Source organism: Seriola lalandi, unplaced genomic scaffold (genome assembly GCF_002814215.2).
Source record: "Seriola lalandi dorsalis isolate HSWRI2012SDOR001 ecotype SW California unplaced genomic scaffold, Sedor1 jcf7180002054234, whole genome shotgun sequence".
Classification (NCBI taxonomy): Eukaryota; Metazoa; Chordata; class Actinopteri; order Carangiformes; family Carangidae; genus Seriola; species Seriola lalandi.
Window position 1 is genome coordinate 304,343 of NW_019524787.1, and position 12,113 is coordinate 316,455.

Genomic DNA, 12,113 nt, shown 5'->3' on the forward strand with positions numbered 1-12,113 from the left:
GCCGGAACAACACTGCGCGGGCTGGTGGTGACGCGTGGAGGCTGATTTATACTACTGCGTCAAGTCGACGCCGTCACGACGCAGAGCCTCTGCGTCGACGTGAACCCCCGACACAGAGCCTCTGCGTCCGTCAACGTGCACCTCCAAAAATGTCTAGGCATTTTATCGCAGCAATGTTTTGCTATATTGTGACTGCCCCATGGCATGTAGCCTTCCAAAATTAAGTCGCCAGGGGAATATTTTAGTCGCATTTGGCGAGTGGCGACCATTAATTTACAGCCCTGTGTACAGCACATTAAAAGATCTACTGGTCACTGATCATTTCACCTGCTCATACAGGCTGTGAAGGGACCCTTTCAACTCCACAGTAACAGATGCGGGACAGAATTCATAGTCCTTGTTCTGCGATGCTTACTAAATTTCAGCTGAAACTAACATGAGATGTTAACAGCCTGGTTTAGACTGATCAAGTGGTTATCTTCCACAAATATTCTTCTGAGTGCAAAGTTCCCTCTTTGTGTTTCCTCAGAACGAGGACTGTTGCCATCCATTCCTTGTATTGAATTAGCACTATGAAAACATCACTTCGGGATCAATATTGACAGGGGCGTTGTATGGCGTAGTGGTCTAAGCAGGCGCCCCATGTGTAGAGGCTACAGTCCTCGCTGCAGTTGGCCCCGGTTCGAGTCCCCCATCGGACGGCCTTTACTGCATGTCATTTCCCCTCTCTCTGCCTCCCCATTTCCTGTCTCTCTCCACTATCCTGTCCAATAAAGGCACAAAAGCCCAAAAAAATATACTTAAAAAAAAAAAAAATATTGACAGGAGTTTCAATAGTAGCAACCAGTTTCAATGCATAGCAGATGCGGGTATGTGAGAATTGTTTGAAGACCGACTTGAATAAAATTATAGTAGCTTATGTCACAATTCAGAACATTTTATACTGTACATCCTTAGCAACATAAAAAAGAAGCATGAATCGGGTTTAAAAGACACACTTAACAGTGTTCACTTTGCCTTGACACAACATGACTGACATTGCAAGGCCTCTTGACATTAAATTGTTGGTTTACCTTGTTGAGTGAAGCCACATTCTCTTACCAAAGCTATTTTGCTGAGAATAATAAAAAAAAAAAATACAAAGTACACAACTGTCCATCCTGCACCATCCTCATTCTTCCCAAAGCGAATAAACAAACTTTTTTAGAAACCAGAAAATATTTAGTTAGTGCTGCATCTCTTGTCAAACTTGTCAATGCCTTTTCAGTGATAATTGTGCCACTCAGAAGTTTTTTTTTCCTGTCTCAGAGAAAAGGGAAAATGTATTCCACACCCTCACCAAAATGATTTAATGTTTTATTCACTATTGCCCATTAAGGTGTGTGCTGTGTATACCAAACTCTCACACTCTGGAGTCCAGACTATCACTGTGGCACCTGCTTGTGCACTTAGCCTGGTAAGCTAGGCTAATTGCTAATTGGCAGTTTTGGTTGGTTAGCAAATAAACGTCCTGAGCCTTTGTAGCAAAGTTGTGGCAGGAAAAAGCTGTACAGCGATACTTTTTCTTTCGTAACAATAGTCGCTGTGACAAAGAACTAAGACAAGGATTCCAGCCATGCTAGCAGAAGCTCTGACACAGTGGAAACAAAATAGATTTGGGCACTCAATCTCACCAAGAGGACAGCAATGTTGAAAGTACAGGATAGATATGGATTTGCTGTTTCTACTATTTTTCTGAATTACTTGGCTGCCAGAGACACATACACCACTGTGCCACCATCCACGTATCATTCTTACTGAAGCAGCAGGAGTAGTTTCATTACCCGAGGTTGATTCTCTAGATATTTCTTTATCAGGATTGTGCCTCTAAAAGTAACATTATGTTCATCAGGATAGGTCAATTCTGATCTAACCCCCTTAACTGCTACACACCTCTGTATAGCCAGGTGTTGTGCGTTTGAATTGCCTTTATTTAATCTTCTGCTTAAATTGTATGACAAAAAAGAAACATCAATCATTGAACACAGGAAATAATTGTGAGGTGTGATCTCTTGCCTCTCTGATATAACTAGCAATGTAATGTAGCCCTAAATAACCTGTGGTGTGGGCAAACTTTCTATTAGCATAGTCACACACAAACCAGACCTAGATTGAACATGAATAGTGATGTTCATAATTTAAGAGTTAACCATTAACAACAATAAGAATTTCGACAGATTAATAACATCAGTTAAACAGTTGAAATATATATAGGCTGTAGGCTACATATCAATCAACTCATGGGGAAGTGTGCAACCAACCACAAGTGCACAGCCATATTTTGCGGAGTGGAACTGTGCGGGACCATTTTGACCAAAAAGATTGTAAAATATGCAATGCAGTGTTGAAATATAGCATTGGTGCAAGCACAATGCAATAGCACTTGCGAAGCAAACATCCACAAGAATCGGGTGATGGAGGACAACAAACGTGGCCCTCCATGTTAACAGGGAGAAGATGCAATGCATAGTGGTCAGAGAAGATAACCCAGAGAATCTGTTCAATGGTGGAGAAAGACATTTTGCCCATCAGTGAATTAAGCGGGACATTATTTAGGCTGTATTGTTCACCACACATTAGCACAGATGACTTGGTGGCATAACAATCAAAAGTAAACCTTATGGAAATCTGTGCTACTGTGGAATTGGCTACTGATGCTGATGATGAGGATGACACTACGGGGGGTGATAAGAGAGCGGTGTCTGCTGCCCTGGCCGAGGTTGTATGGTGCCACCAGGGCAATGCCATGATGTTGCTCCTGGGAGAGGACTATAGCACCCCCCTCAACAAACGGATGACCCAGAGGCAGAGGTGGACACCAATATGAGCGACAATCCCCCCTTATTGGATACTAATCCTCTTGACTGGTGGAAAGCTAATCAGACGTGCTACTCGAAGCTGGCCACTCTAGCAGGCCGCTATCTCTGCATTCCCAGGACATCAGTTTCATCTGAGCGGCTATTCTCCACCGTTAACAGACTGTGCACCAGACTATCTCCACAGCATGTGGACGTTATTTCTGAATAAAAACCAGTAGACAAGCTGTTATGCTGAGGACTGAAGTAGGCATGGCCAGTTTATTTTATTTTGAGGTCTGAAAAATGTGATTGCAAGTTTCTGTTTTATGAGCCTTTTGTTTCTGATCAGGAGTTGATGTGCATTTTCATTTTGTTAAGCTGTTCATACATTATAAAGTCTGGCTGCTATTTGCTATATATTTTGATAACTTATTTCATATTGTCCTACACAGGAGAGTCCATTATATTATGCTGGTTATATACAACACACTCAGTGCCAATGTGTTTTCGCATTGTTAATCTGTTTTTGTTCATTAGAAACTCTGGCTTTTGTTTGGTTTTTACTTTAACATTTATTCAAGTTAAATATTTTTGTGTAGGTCTGTGAATCCTCCTTCTGTTGTTTATGCTGCTATATGCACATGTAAAAATAAACCCATTCTTATGAAAAAAAAAAAAATGTTGCATTAGTATTTTTAAATGAGTTACAGACTATTATTGTCGGCTAATAAGAGTCAGCTATCGGTCAGAAAAACAAAATAAACATCTCGAAACACACACCATGTCAGATGCAGAATGATGCTATTTTTATGACTTGTTTTGTTTTCCACTTCACAGGTCTGTCAGAGAAGGTGATAACACTGAGGACAGTTGGCAAGCAACATTACCCTTTACTCTTGCAGCTGCAGACACATAAATTAGAATGAATTTCGTAAGTGTTAAGTGTTCTCAGTAATTTGCACTTTTATATCTTGCTTATTGATGATGCAAGTGAGCCTATTACTTGCTATGAAAGGACAGGTCGACAATAACAAGCACTACGCTTACTTTAGTTTTCCAGTTTCAAGTCTTGAAGCTGGACAATTTATCTGACCATAGGAATCGTTGAAGACCAATGTACAGATCACATTTACACAGTACTAAGAAGAAAATCTGCGTTCCAGAATATGTAACTCATGCCTGTGGAGGTTACTGTATGTAACCTACACTCTAAAATCAAAACCACTGCCAAACACCAAGCTTACAAACCAAACAGTGTCTATAGCCACCCTTGCAGACCAATGATGCTCCAATCCATTCATCAAACAAAACTGATGAATGGATTAAAAAGAAGGAAATAAAAAAACTTTGCTGATCATCACATTTTCACCTTTTTCCAAAAGGAGTTATCTTGTGTACAGTGGCAATTTTCGAACATCATAGCATGTCAAGATCAGCTCTTATCAGACGTGGCTCAGCTTTCATCCATCTAAACTATACTTAGCACAGCTCAGTGTATCTGATCTGGACAGTCAGCTGAATACTGCAGGACTGCTAACATGTTCACCTGCATACTTTACCAGTTACTACATAAATCTTAAAGAGGACCTATCACAGCCATTTTCAGTGTTAATCATTTCATTCTTGGTGTCTACTAAAATAGATTCACATGCTTTAATGTTCTGAAAAGACCTTATATTTCCTTCTTCTGTACATCTTTTACTGTCCTCTATTCACCCTCTGTCTGAAACACTCTGTTCCCTCTGAAGCTGACCAATCAGAGCACACTCTGAGTCAGTTTGCATGACTTTTAGATGTTAACACAACATAAAAACATTTCGTATGTAATGATTGTGTAATGCCAGAACATATTGCTATGTTAACATGTAGCCTATAGTGACAGCAATTCACTAAAATATATTCTTCCTCTTAAAAGCTGTTCCATACATACAAAAAAATCCAAAACAACCACAATAATAAATGACAACAACATGCCACTTAAATACAACATACTGTATATGTAACTTCATGGAAAAAATTAAAAAGTAAGAAACTAATAATTTTCTGTCCACACTCAGACTCAAAAGTGGCCAAGGAAAGGATTCAAGATTAAGAAACAAGAGGATTATATCTGAAGAATAATGCCACCCCCACCCCTGCAAGATAAATCATATGTTATACAACATATATACTATCACCTGTTAATGTGTTCAGTGTTAAGTCAGCCACAGACCATAAATCTTACACCTGCTCCCTCCTCTCATTCTACACATTGGCTTGTGTGTCAAGCGGCTCAGAGGAGCTACTGCCTGTTCCTCAGTTCTTTCAAACAGCATATTAAAGTATTCTTCAGCAACAGTGCAGGGCTAAAGCAGATTAGCGGATTGATCAATCAACAAAACATTTTGATACAGACAAATTCATTACTACATTACTATAGATGACTAATTAAAAAGACTAGTCGTTTTTCCATTGTGTTTCAAAGCAACAAGCAACACTGCTACATGCAAGCCCTTTGTGAGAAGGGATGAAAAGTGGGCTGAGTTTAATTTGGAAAGGTCAGGCCTCCTGCAGGACAGGGAGGAAGGAGAGGATACGAGGAGGAGTAAAGATACTGTAGGTAGAAACATGAGTTTATTTCAATTAATAGCTGTCATTCAGTATCTGAGGCACATCGGTGATGCTGCAATGTGAGAGCCTCGTACCAGGACAGTGGGATGGCTTCCAAACATGCACAAATATAAACACACACAAATAATTTTTTTTAAAAAGCATGTGGCAGTGCAGTCTTTTTTTCACTACAATCATTTACAAATTTCTTAAATAATGATGCATAAATGCATGGCACCAATTCACGTGGGAGCAGCCAACTCTTAGCTCATGCCAGGCTGGTGCTGAGGGTAGGGCAGAGAGACAGCTGAGAGGAGTAGCCTCCTGATCCTGCACTCTGTCAGCTGTGTATGCCTGCTGTCAGAGAACGACAGCAGGCATACACAGCTCCATGTGCTCCTGTTGTTTGTCTGGCCCATTCTTAGAGTAGGGCATGTCTCTCACTGCAGCTAGCTCACAGAAGCATAACACAGACACGCCACTGATGGGTAATTAAAAGACTGGCAGCAGGTTTGCCCCTGCTAGGCTACATGAGGATAAAACTGCAGTCCTTCGTACTGTACAAATAGACTGAACTGTGAATGCTGCTATTAGTACTGGTGGCAGATGGGTTGCTGAAACTGGCCATTTTTTTCCCTCTAGATCACACTGGTAAAAGAGCACAAACATGCAGACAAACAAACCCAGAAGTATATTTCTCTGGTCGAAGTTTAGACAGTTTTTCAGTACATAATCAGTGTCCTTATAAAACCCTTTATATTCACTCACATAGCCCATTTTGTTCAACAAGCTGGTGTTGAAAACGAGAGCACAATATTTTACTTGGCCTCTTACTGGGCCCCTTGCTATCACTGGCCAGTTATGCGTTTGCACTGCGCCTTTCATTCAATTTGCACTCATAATCTGCGTGTAATTAGCATCTGATTTGCAGCTAATTATCCTTCCAGTGGCTATGACAGCCTTGTGGGAATGGTTTGAAATGAACAAGATTAGAAAAAGACTGAACAAAGTTATGTAGAAAGACGTATAATCATTAAATCAAAGTTTCAACACATTTGCTGAGACTGTAATTAAACTGTAATTCAGGAAATAATTCTGTAATAGTGCATTACTTCACTGATTTTTCTTTGTGTTTTCTTTGTCAAAGTAACTGTTTTTGTCTTTTGAACCAATTTAGATCAGCTCTTGTCTCATTTTACAATACTTGTATGCTCAGCTTTGACCTTCTATCCAATGTTTACAGAATGCAGGTTAATAAAGAAACTCTTCCTCTAAACGTTCATTTAATTATATATTATGCCTGTGCAAATTTGCAGCTCCTGTTTAGAGGAAGAACATTTCCCCTATAAACTGACCCACGCACAATTAACACCACATACTGTACTTCCATTACTTAGGCAATCCTTTCACGCTTTCCTCAGTGTCAGAGTTTGGCCTCCACCACTGTGGAGGAGGCAGTCAGACATTTTCCATTAGGGCACTGGCGTGCTGCTATCAGTTTTGGTCACTCATGGATAATATGATATAAAGATTAAAATTAGTCAGAAATTTTAACTGTTGCCACTTTGTCAAGTTCCAAAGATTCTGCTCTGGCCATTTAAGAAAGACTTGGAAAAACCAAATCCTCATATCATGGCCAAGTGGTGAGTCAATCTTGATTTTGTGATTATTGTTTGCTTGTTTATGAATTGCTTGACTGTCTTAGGGGTTGCTTTATCATTGAGGAGAGATTTTGCCAGTGTGGTTGGCCAACAGAGGTAGTCAGACTTCTATTAATCACTGTTTATTAACTGACCATATAAACGTCATATCCTGGTTTCAGGGACCTGGAGAGAAATTAGGATTCTCTGGCATGTAAGTGTGTTCTCAGACAGAGCGACATAAAGGTTAATCAATAAGACCAAAACAACTATGATAATGTAATGATGACCGCTGACTGCTGAGGTGACTCAGTTGGTAGAGAAAGTCCAGATTATCTGGATGATCAGAATTATGTATAAAGGGAGTTGAATCACCAGGTTTATCTAAGATATCTATATTTATATCTGAATATGATCAAAGCCACAATACCACAGTAAATGTAAATGTACTCATTGTAAATCTAATTCTGCAGTCACTGCTAAGACCTTTGACCAGTTACCCTGAAATCCAACAAAATATGGTGGTTTTCTCTCCTGATTTAACATATGAAATCTGTCCTTCCCAGCATGCATGACTCTCTCTCTTTTCCAGCAGGAAGGAGAGATGAAAAGATTACAAGAGGTCTGGTCCACTGTGTCTCTATTGTAGACCTGTGATATAGCTCAAATATTCAAGGTAGCACTCAGCCATTACTACTTTTAGACAGTGAAATTAAGTAAAACTTTTCTGTTATACCTAGTCCTTCAACATAACAAGCCTTTTTTTCAAATTCCAAAAAGATTTCAAGCAGTAATGAATAAATCTGAGCAAGAAAAAACTAAAAACAATAATAATTTATTATGAACATGTCCTGTGGTGCAACATCCCCATGGTGAATAAGATTATATTTAATTTACTGTTTCTGTTCTGATGTTGCTGCGTGGAGTGTTGTCTCAGGGTGCAGATGTCTCATTCTTCAAACCGTCTGCTGAGGAGGAAGTGTAGTAATTATGACTAAGCTACTTTACCACTGTCAATTAAGCCAGAACATGAAACTGCTTTCATAATGATGTGTCATATTCAGACATCATGGCATGCAGTGTTAGGAAGAAGTGAGTTAGGAAAGATTGTGTCTCTTCTGTGTGTACTCTTCAAGAACTTCACTGCAGCCAAACTCTATATCTTAAATATCATACACTCATTCCCTGTAGTCTTAGAAGTAGGACTGGCTAGAAAGAATGTGTAAGAAAAGAAAAGTGCATACTAAAAAAAACTGTTTTATTCTGACAAAACATCTAGAAATTACTATTAATGAATCTATCTATCTATCTATCTATCTATCTATCTATCTATCTATCTATCTATCTATCTATGAATGAAGCAGGAATAAAGAGCTGCTGCAGGCTGCATAAAATAGTATAAAGTTCTTCAGGTTTGGAAAGGATATGATTGGATGTGTGTTCTCCAAAACGTTCTTTTTGGAGTTACAAATAGATACTTGTTGTGTTATGTTGGAGGACAAAAAATAAACAAATTTAGGTTAATTTTACTGTCTTCAAATTGTATTGAACTGTTGTCACAGTGGCTTTTTAAAAACAAACTGAACGTAGCTCATTCTCAAAGTAGCAGCATCCTTTGTTCATTACCAAAATTCAGCTGAGACCCTACACTTCTGCAGCATAGATGTACATGATTTATTAGGCTTTCTTGCGCTGTAGAATTGAATACTGTTTCCTCTGTGGTGAAAAACAAACTATACTGCTGGTACCTGGGTTAAACACAGGAAAAAGAATGACTGTCCCATCATGGACGTACTGTATACCCTCAGTGCCTCATTTACTAAGCACAAGCAGCAGATGCTCTGCATTACCTTCAGACTTGATTAATAGTAATGTGAAGCCACACTGATACAGTTTGAAATGTAGAAAGATGGATGTTGTGTTGAACATGTTGCCCCACAAACATTAAGCTAAGAACAGGGATGCACGTGAGTTCTCAGTATAAGAAAGGAACCACCAAGTTTGTGTGGCACACCTCGTCTATGCCTCCTACTGTTGAGGTTGATGTAAAGAGATGGTGATTAACTACTGTGTGTCTGCATTAGCCTGTGGTAAATGGCATGGCAAGCTTAATGGCCATTAAAGCTATTCATGGTATTCTGCAAATCATAGGGAGGCAACCAAACGAATTTCCTGCTCAGCCTTTTGAATCTTATGTAAAGTAAATTCCCCCTTACATTTCATTCTCTGGTGACTCACAAAATGCTGACTTTGTTTTTTTTTTTTTTTTTTTTGCAATTAGACAGCATAGCCAGGTGGAAGAGAACTGGCTTGGCTTTTGAGTGCCCATGCAAAGCTGTGGGGCACCCTCTTTAAAGCAGTGATTTATATTAGTTTTCAAAGTTTTCACTTACTTTGACACCTAAGTGTGAGTAGTAATGGCTGAGTGCTACCTTGAATATTTGAGCTATATCACAGGTCTCCAATAGAGACACAGCGGACCGGACCTCTTGTAATCTTTTCATCTCTCCTTCCTGCTGGAAAGGAGAGACAGTCATGCATGCTGGGGGTGGGACAGATTTCAAATGGAAAGGCAGGAGAAGACCACATTGTGTTGGATTGCAGGGTAACTGGTCAAAGGTCTTAGCATCGACTGCAGAATTAGATTTACTATGAGTACATTGTAAAATGTGAATTACTGTTTAAGAAATATTATGAAATTGTGTCATTTAATTTAGTAAGTATGTATTTTTGCATAACTGTGTTCAGTTTAAAAATCTTTTTCTGACCTTGTTAATTTTAGATGATTCCCACAAGGGTGTCATAGTCACTGGTTGCATAATTAGCTGCAGACTTGGTAAATCAGATGCTAATCACACGCACATTATGAACGCAAATTGAATGAAAGGCGCAGCGCAAATGCATATTTGGCCGCAGGCAGCAAGGGGCCCGGCGTCTCACACTGTATTACTAAAACATTGCACTCTCCTTTTCAACACCAGCTTGTTAAGCAAAATGGGTACTGTGAGTAAATAAATGCCAGAACTAAGAATGAGGGATCAAATTAATGAGTGACTGTTTCAAAAAAAGTCTCTTATAGGCACACTGATTATCACACTGGTAACAGCACAAACATGAAGACATAAAGTGAAAAAAAATGTCCAGCTTCGGCATCCCATCTGCCACCGATACTACTTGCAGTAGCATTTATAATCCATCAATACAGTACCAAGGGCTGTGCAAAGTCTAAACAATTTAGTTTTTATCTATGTACCAGTGAGAATTGACACCAAAAGAGCTGCTCTTCAAGACTTTTGCAGGTCACATGTAACGTAAGTTAAGGACTAACGATGGAAAACTGATGCTGAAAAACTTGAGTCTATCTACATCTGTATTAACTGTATATTCAAACAACTGACAGAAAAAGCCACAATGTGTGAGTGTTGCAAAACTTCATAATGGCAATGAGCTTCTTGCTTATTGCTTTCGATTTATTTTCAAAGCACTTTGTAAACTGTTTTTAAAGGTGCCATATAAATAAAGTTATTATTCTTATTATTAATATCCTTTTTTTTTTATCTTGTGGTCTGGGCGGCTGATAAATTAACAAGCCTCCAAGTGATGATTTATTATTTCATGGTTCTGAAAATTCTGAAAAAAAAAAAAAAAAAACAACCTTAATCACTTGTTCATCTTTAATTGTGGCAGTTACATAAAACCACAGGCAGTGCTCACAAAGCAGTAGTAGTAGTGAACCTTTGGAAAAGTGTGGCCTGCACAGTGTACCACATACATAAGCACCGGATTGTTGCCGGAGGAAAAAACACAAAACACCTACACTATAATAGAGAACGTGCATGCAAAAGATGATTATACCCTAATCCACCAATAGCAATCCCAAACACCATTGTAAATCGGTGGGCCAACATAATTCTACAATGTTAAATCTCTGAACTGAAAGTGAGTCCAAATCAGCCTCTGCGGGTGAGAAGCTTGTAACTGCACCAGCGACCTCGTCTGACTGGTAGGGGTGCACACACAGTGGTGTGTGGGACTTGAGGGGTTACCATTATGCACAGTGACGCTGCACTGTCAAGTTGGCACTAGCATGACTGCTGGCATGTGAAAAATGGTTGGTGACACCATGTTTTACGGCAGTGCATAAGAAATTGGACATTAGGACAACGGGGAAGAATGGGCAGCAAAATGTGGAAATAGAAAAAATTTAAAGAAATAATGGCCTTTCATTTAGATTTGTTCAAATATTCCATAATGTAAAAGTGTGTCGGACTTGAATAACAAACATTTCAGGTGTAATACATAACAGAAATGTAATTTAACAAAGATAGAAGATGATATGTCACTTTAACAACTGCAACACTAAAAACATGTTGAATAAAATATGTTGTGAATATTTCAAATCCCATAAAGACACTGCTCTTGGCTTTGACTGCTTTAAGGAGTGTCACTGAGTGCTTATCTGAAACACTGCACACTTCGTTCTATGATTAAAATAGCTAAAAAAAAAATAATAAAAAAAAAAAAATGGATGCATCAATACTCACATAAAGCATATAAAATGTCACTGTGGCAGTTATTTGGTTTGGTTTGTTTTTGGAACATAGACAATCTTTCACTTGCAAGTTTTAGGTGTGAAATGTGAACAAACCCAACAAAGCCATCAGAGAACAAGCAAACATTTGGTGCATTGCAATGTCAAAGTAAAAGCTACCAGAAATGTTGCTGCTTTGACTCTTTCAAAATCTGGAGTTCTTGTTCTGTGTTCTTATTTATCCAGTCTAAAATTATCTTCTGGGAATCATGATCAGTGTATGAAGCCATTATCTTTGTACCGGAATATTTATACCTTCTTCTTACCAAGCAATGAAACTCAAATGAATTAGCTGGTTTGTCTACAAACACAGGAGCACATTATGTCATCCTGTCCCTGTAACCATTTTGCTGTTATTTTAAGTGAGCAACATTTGGCCCGATGTTAGACGAGTGCACCGGGATGCACAGTGTACCTCTCTCCCCTATCCTTCGTTCCTCTACATTGTCAGCTCCA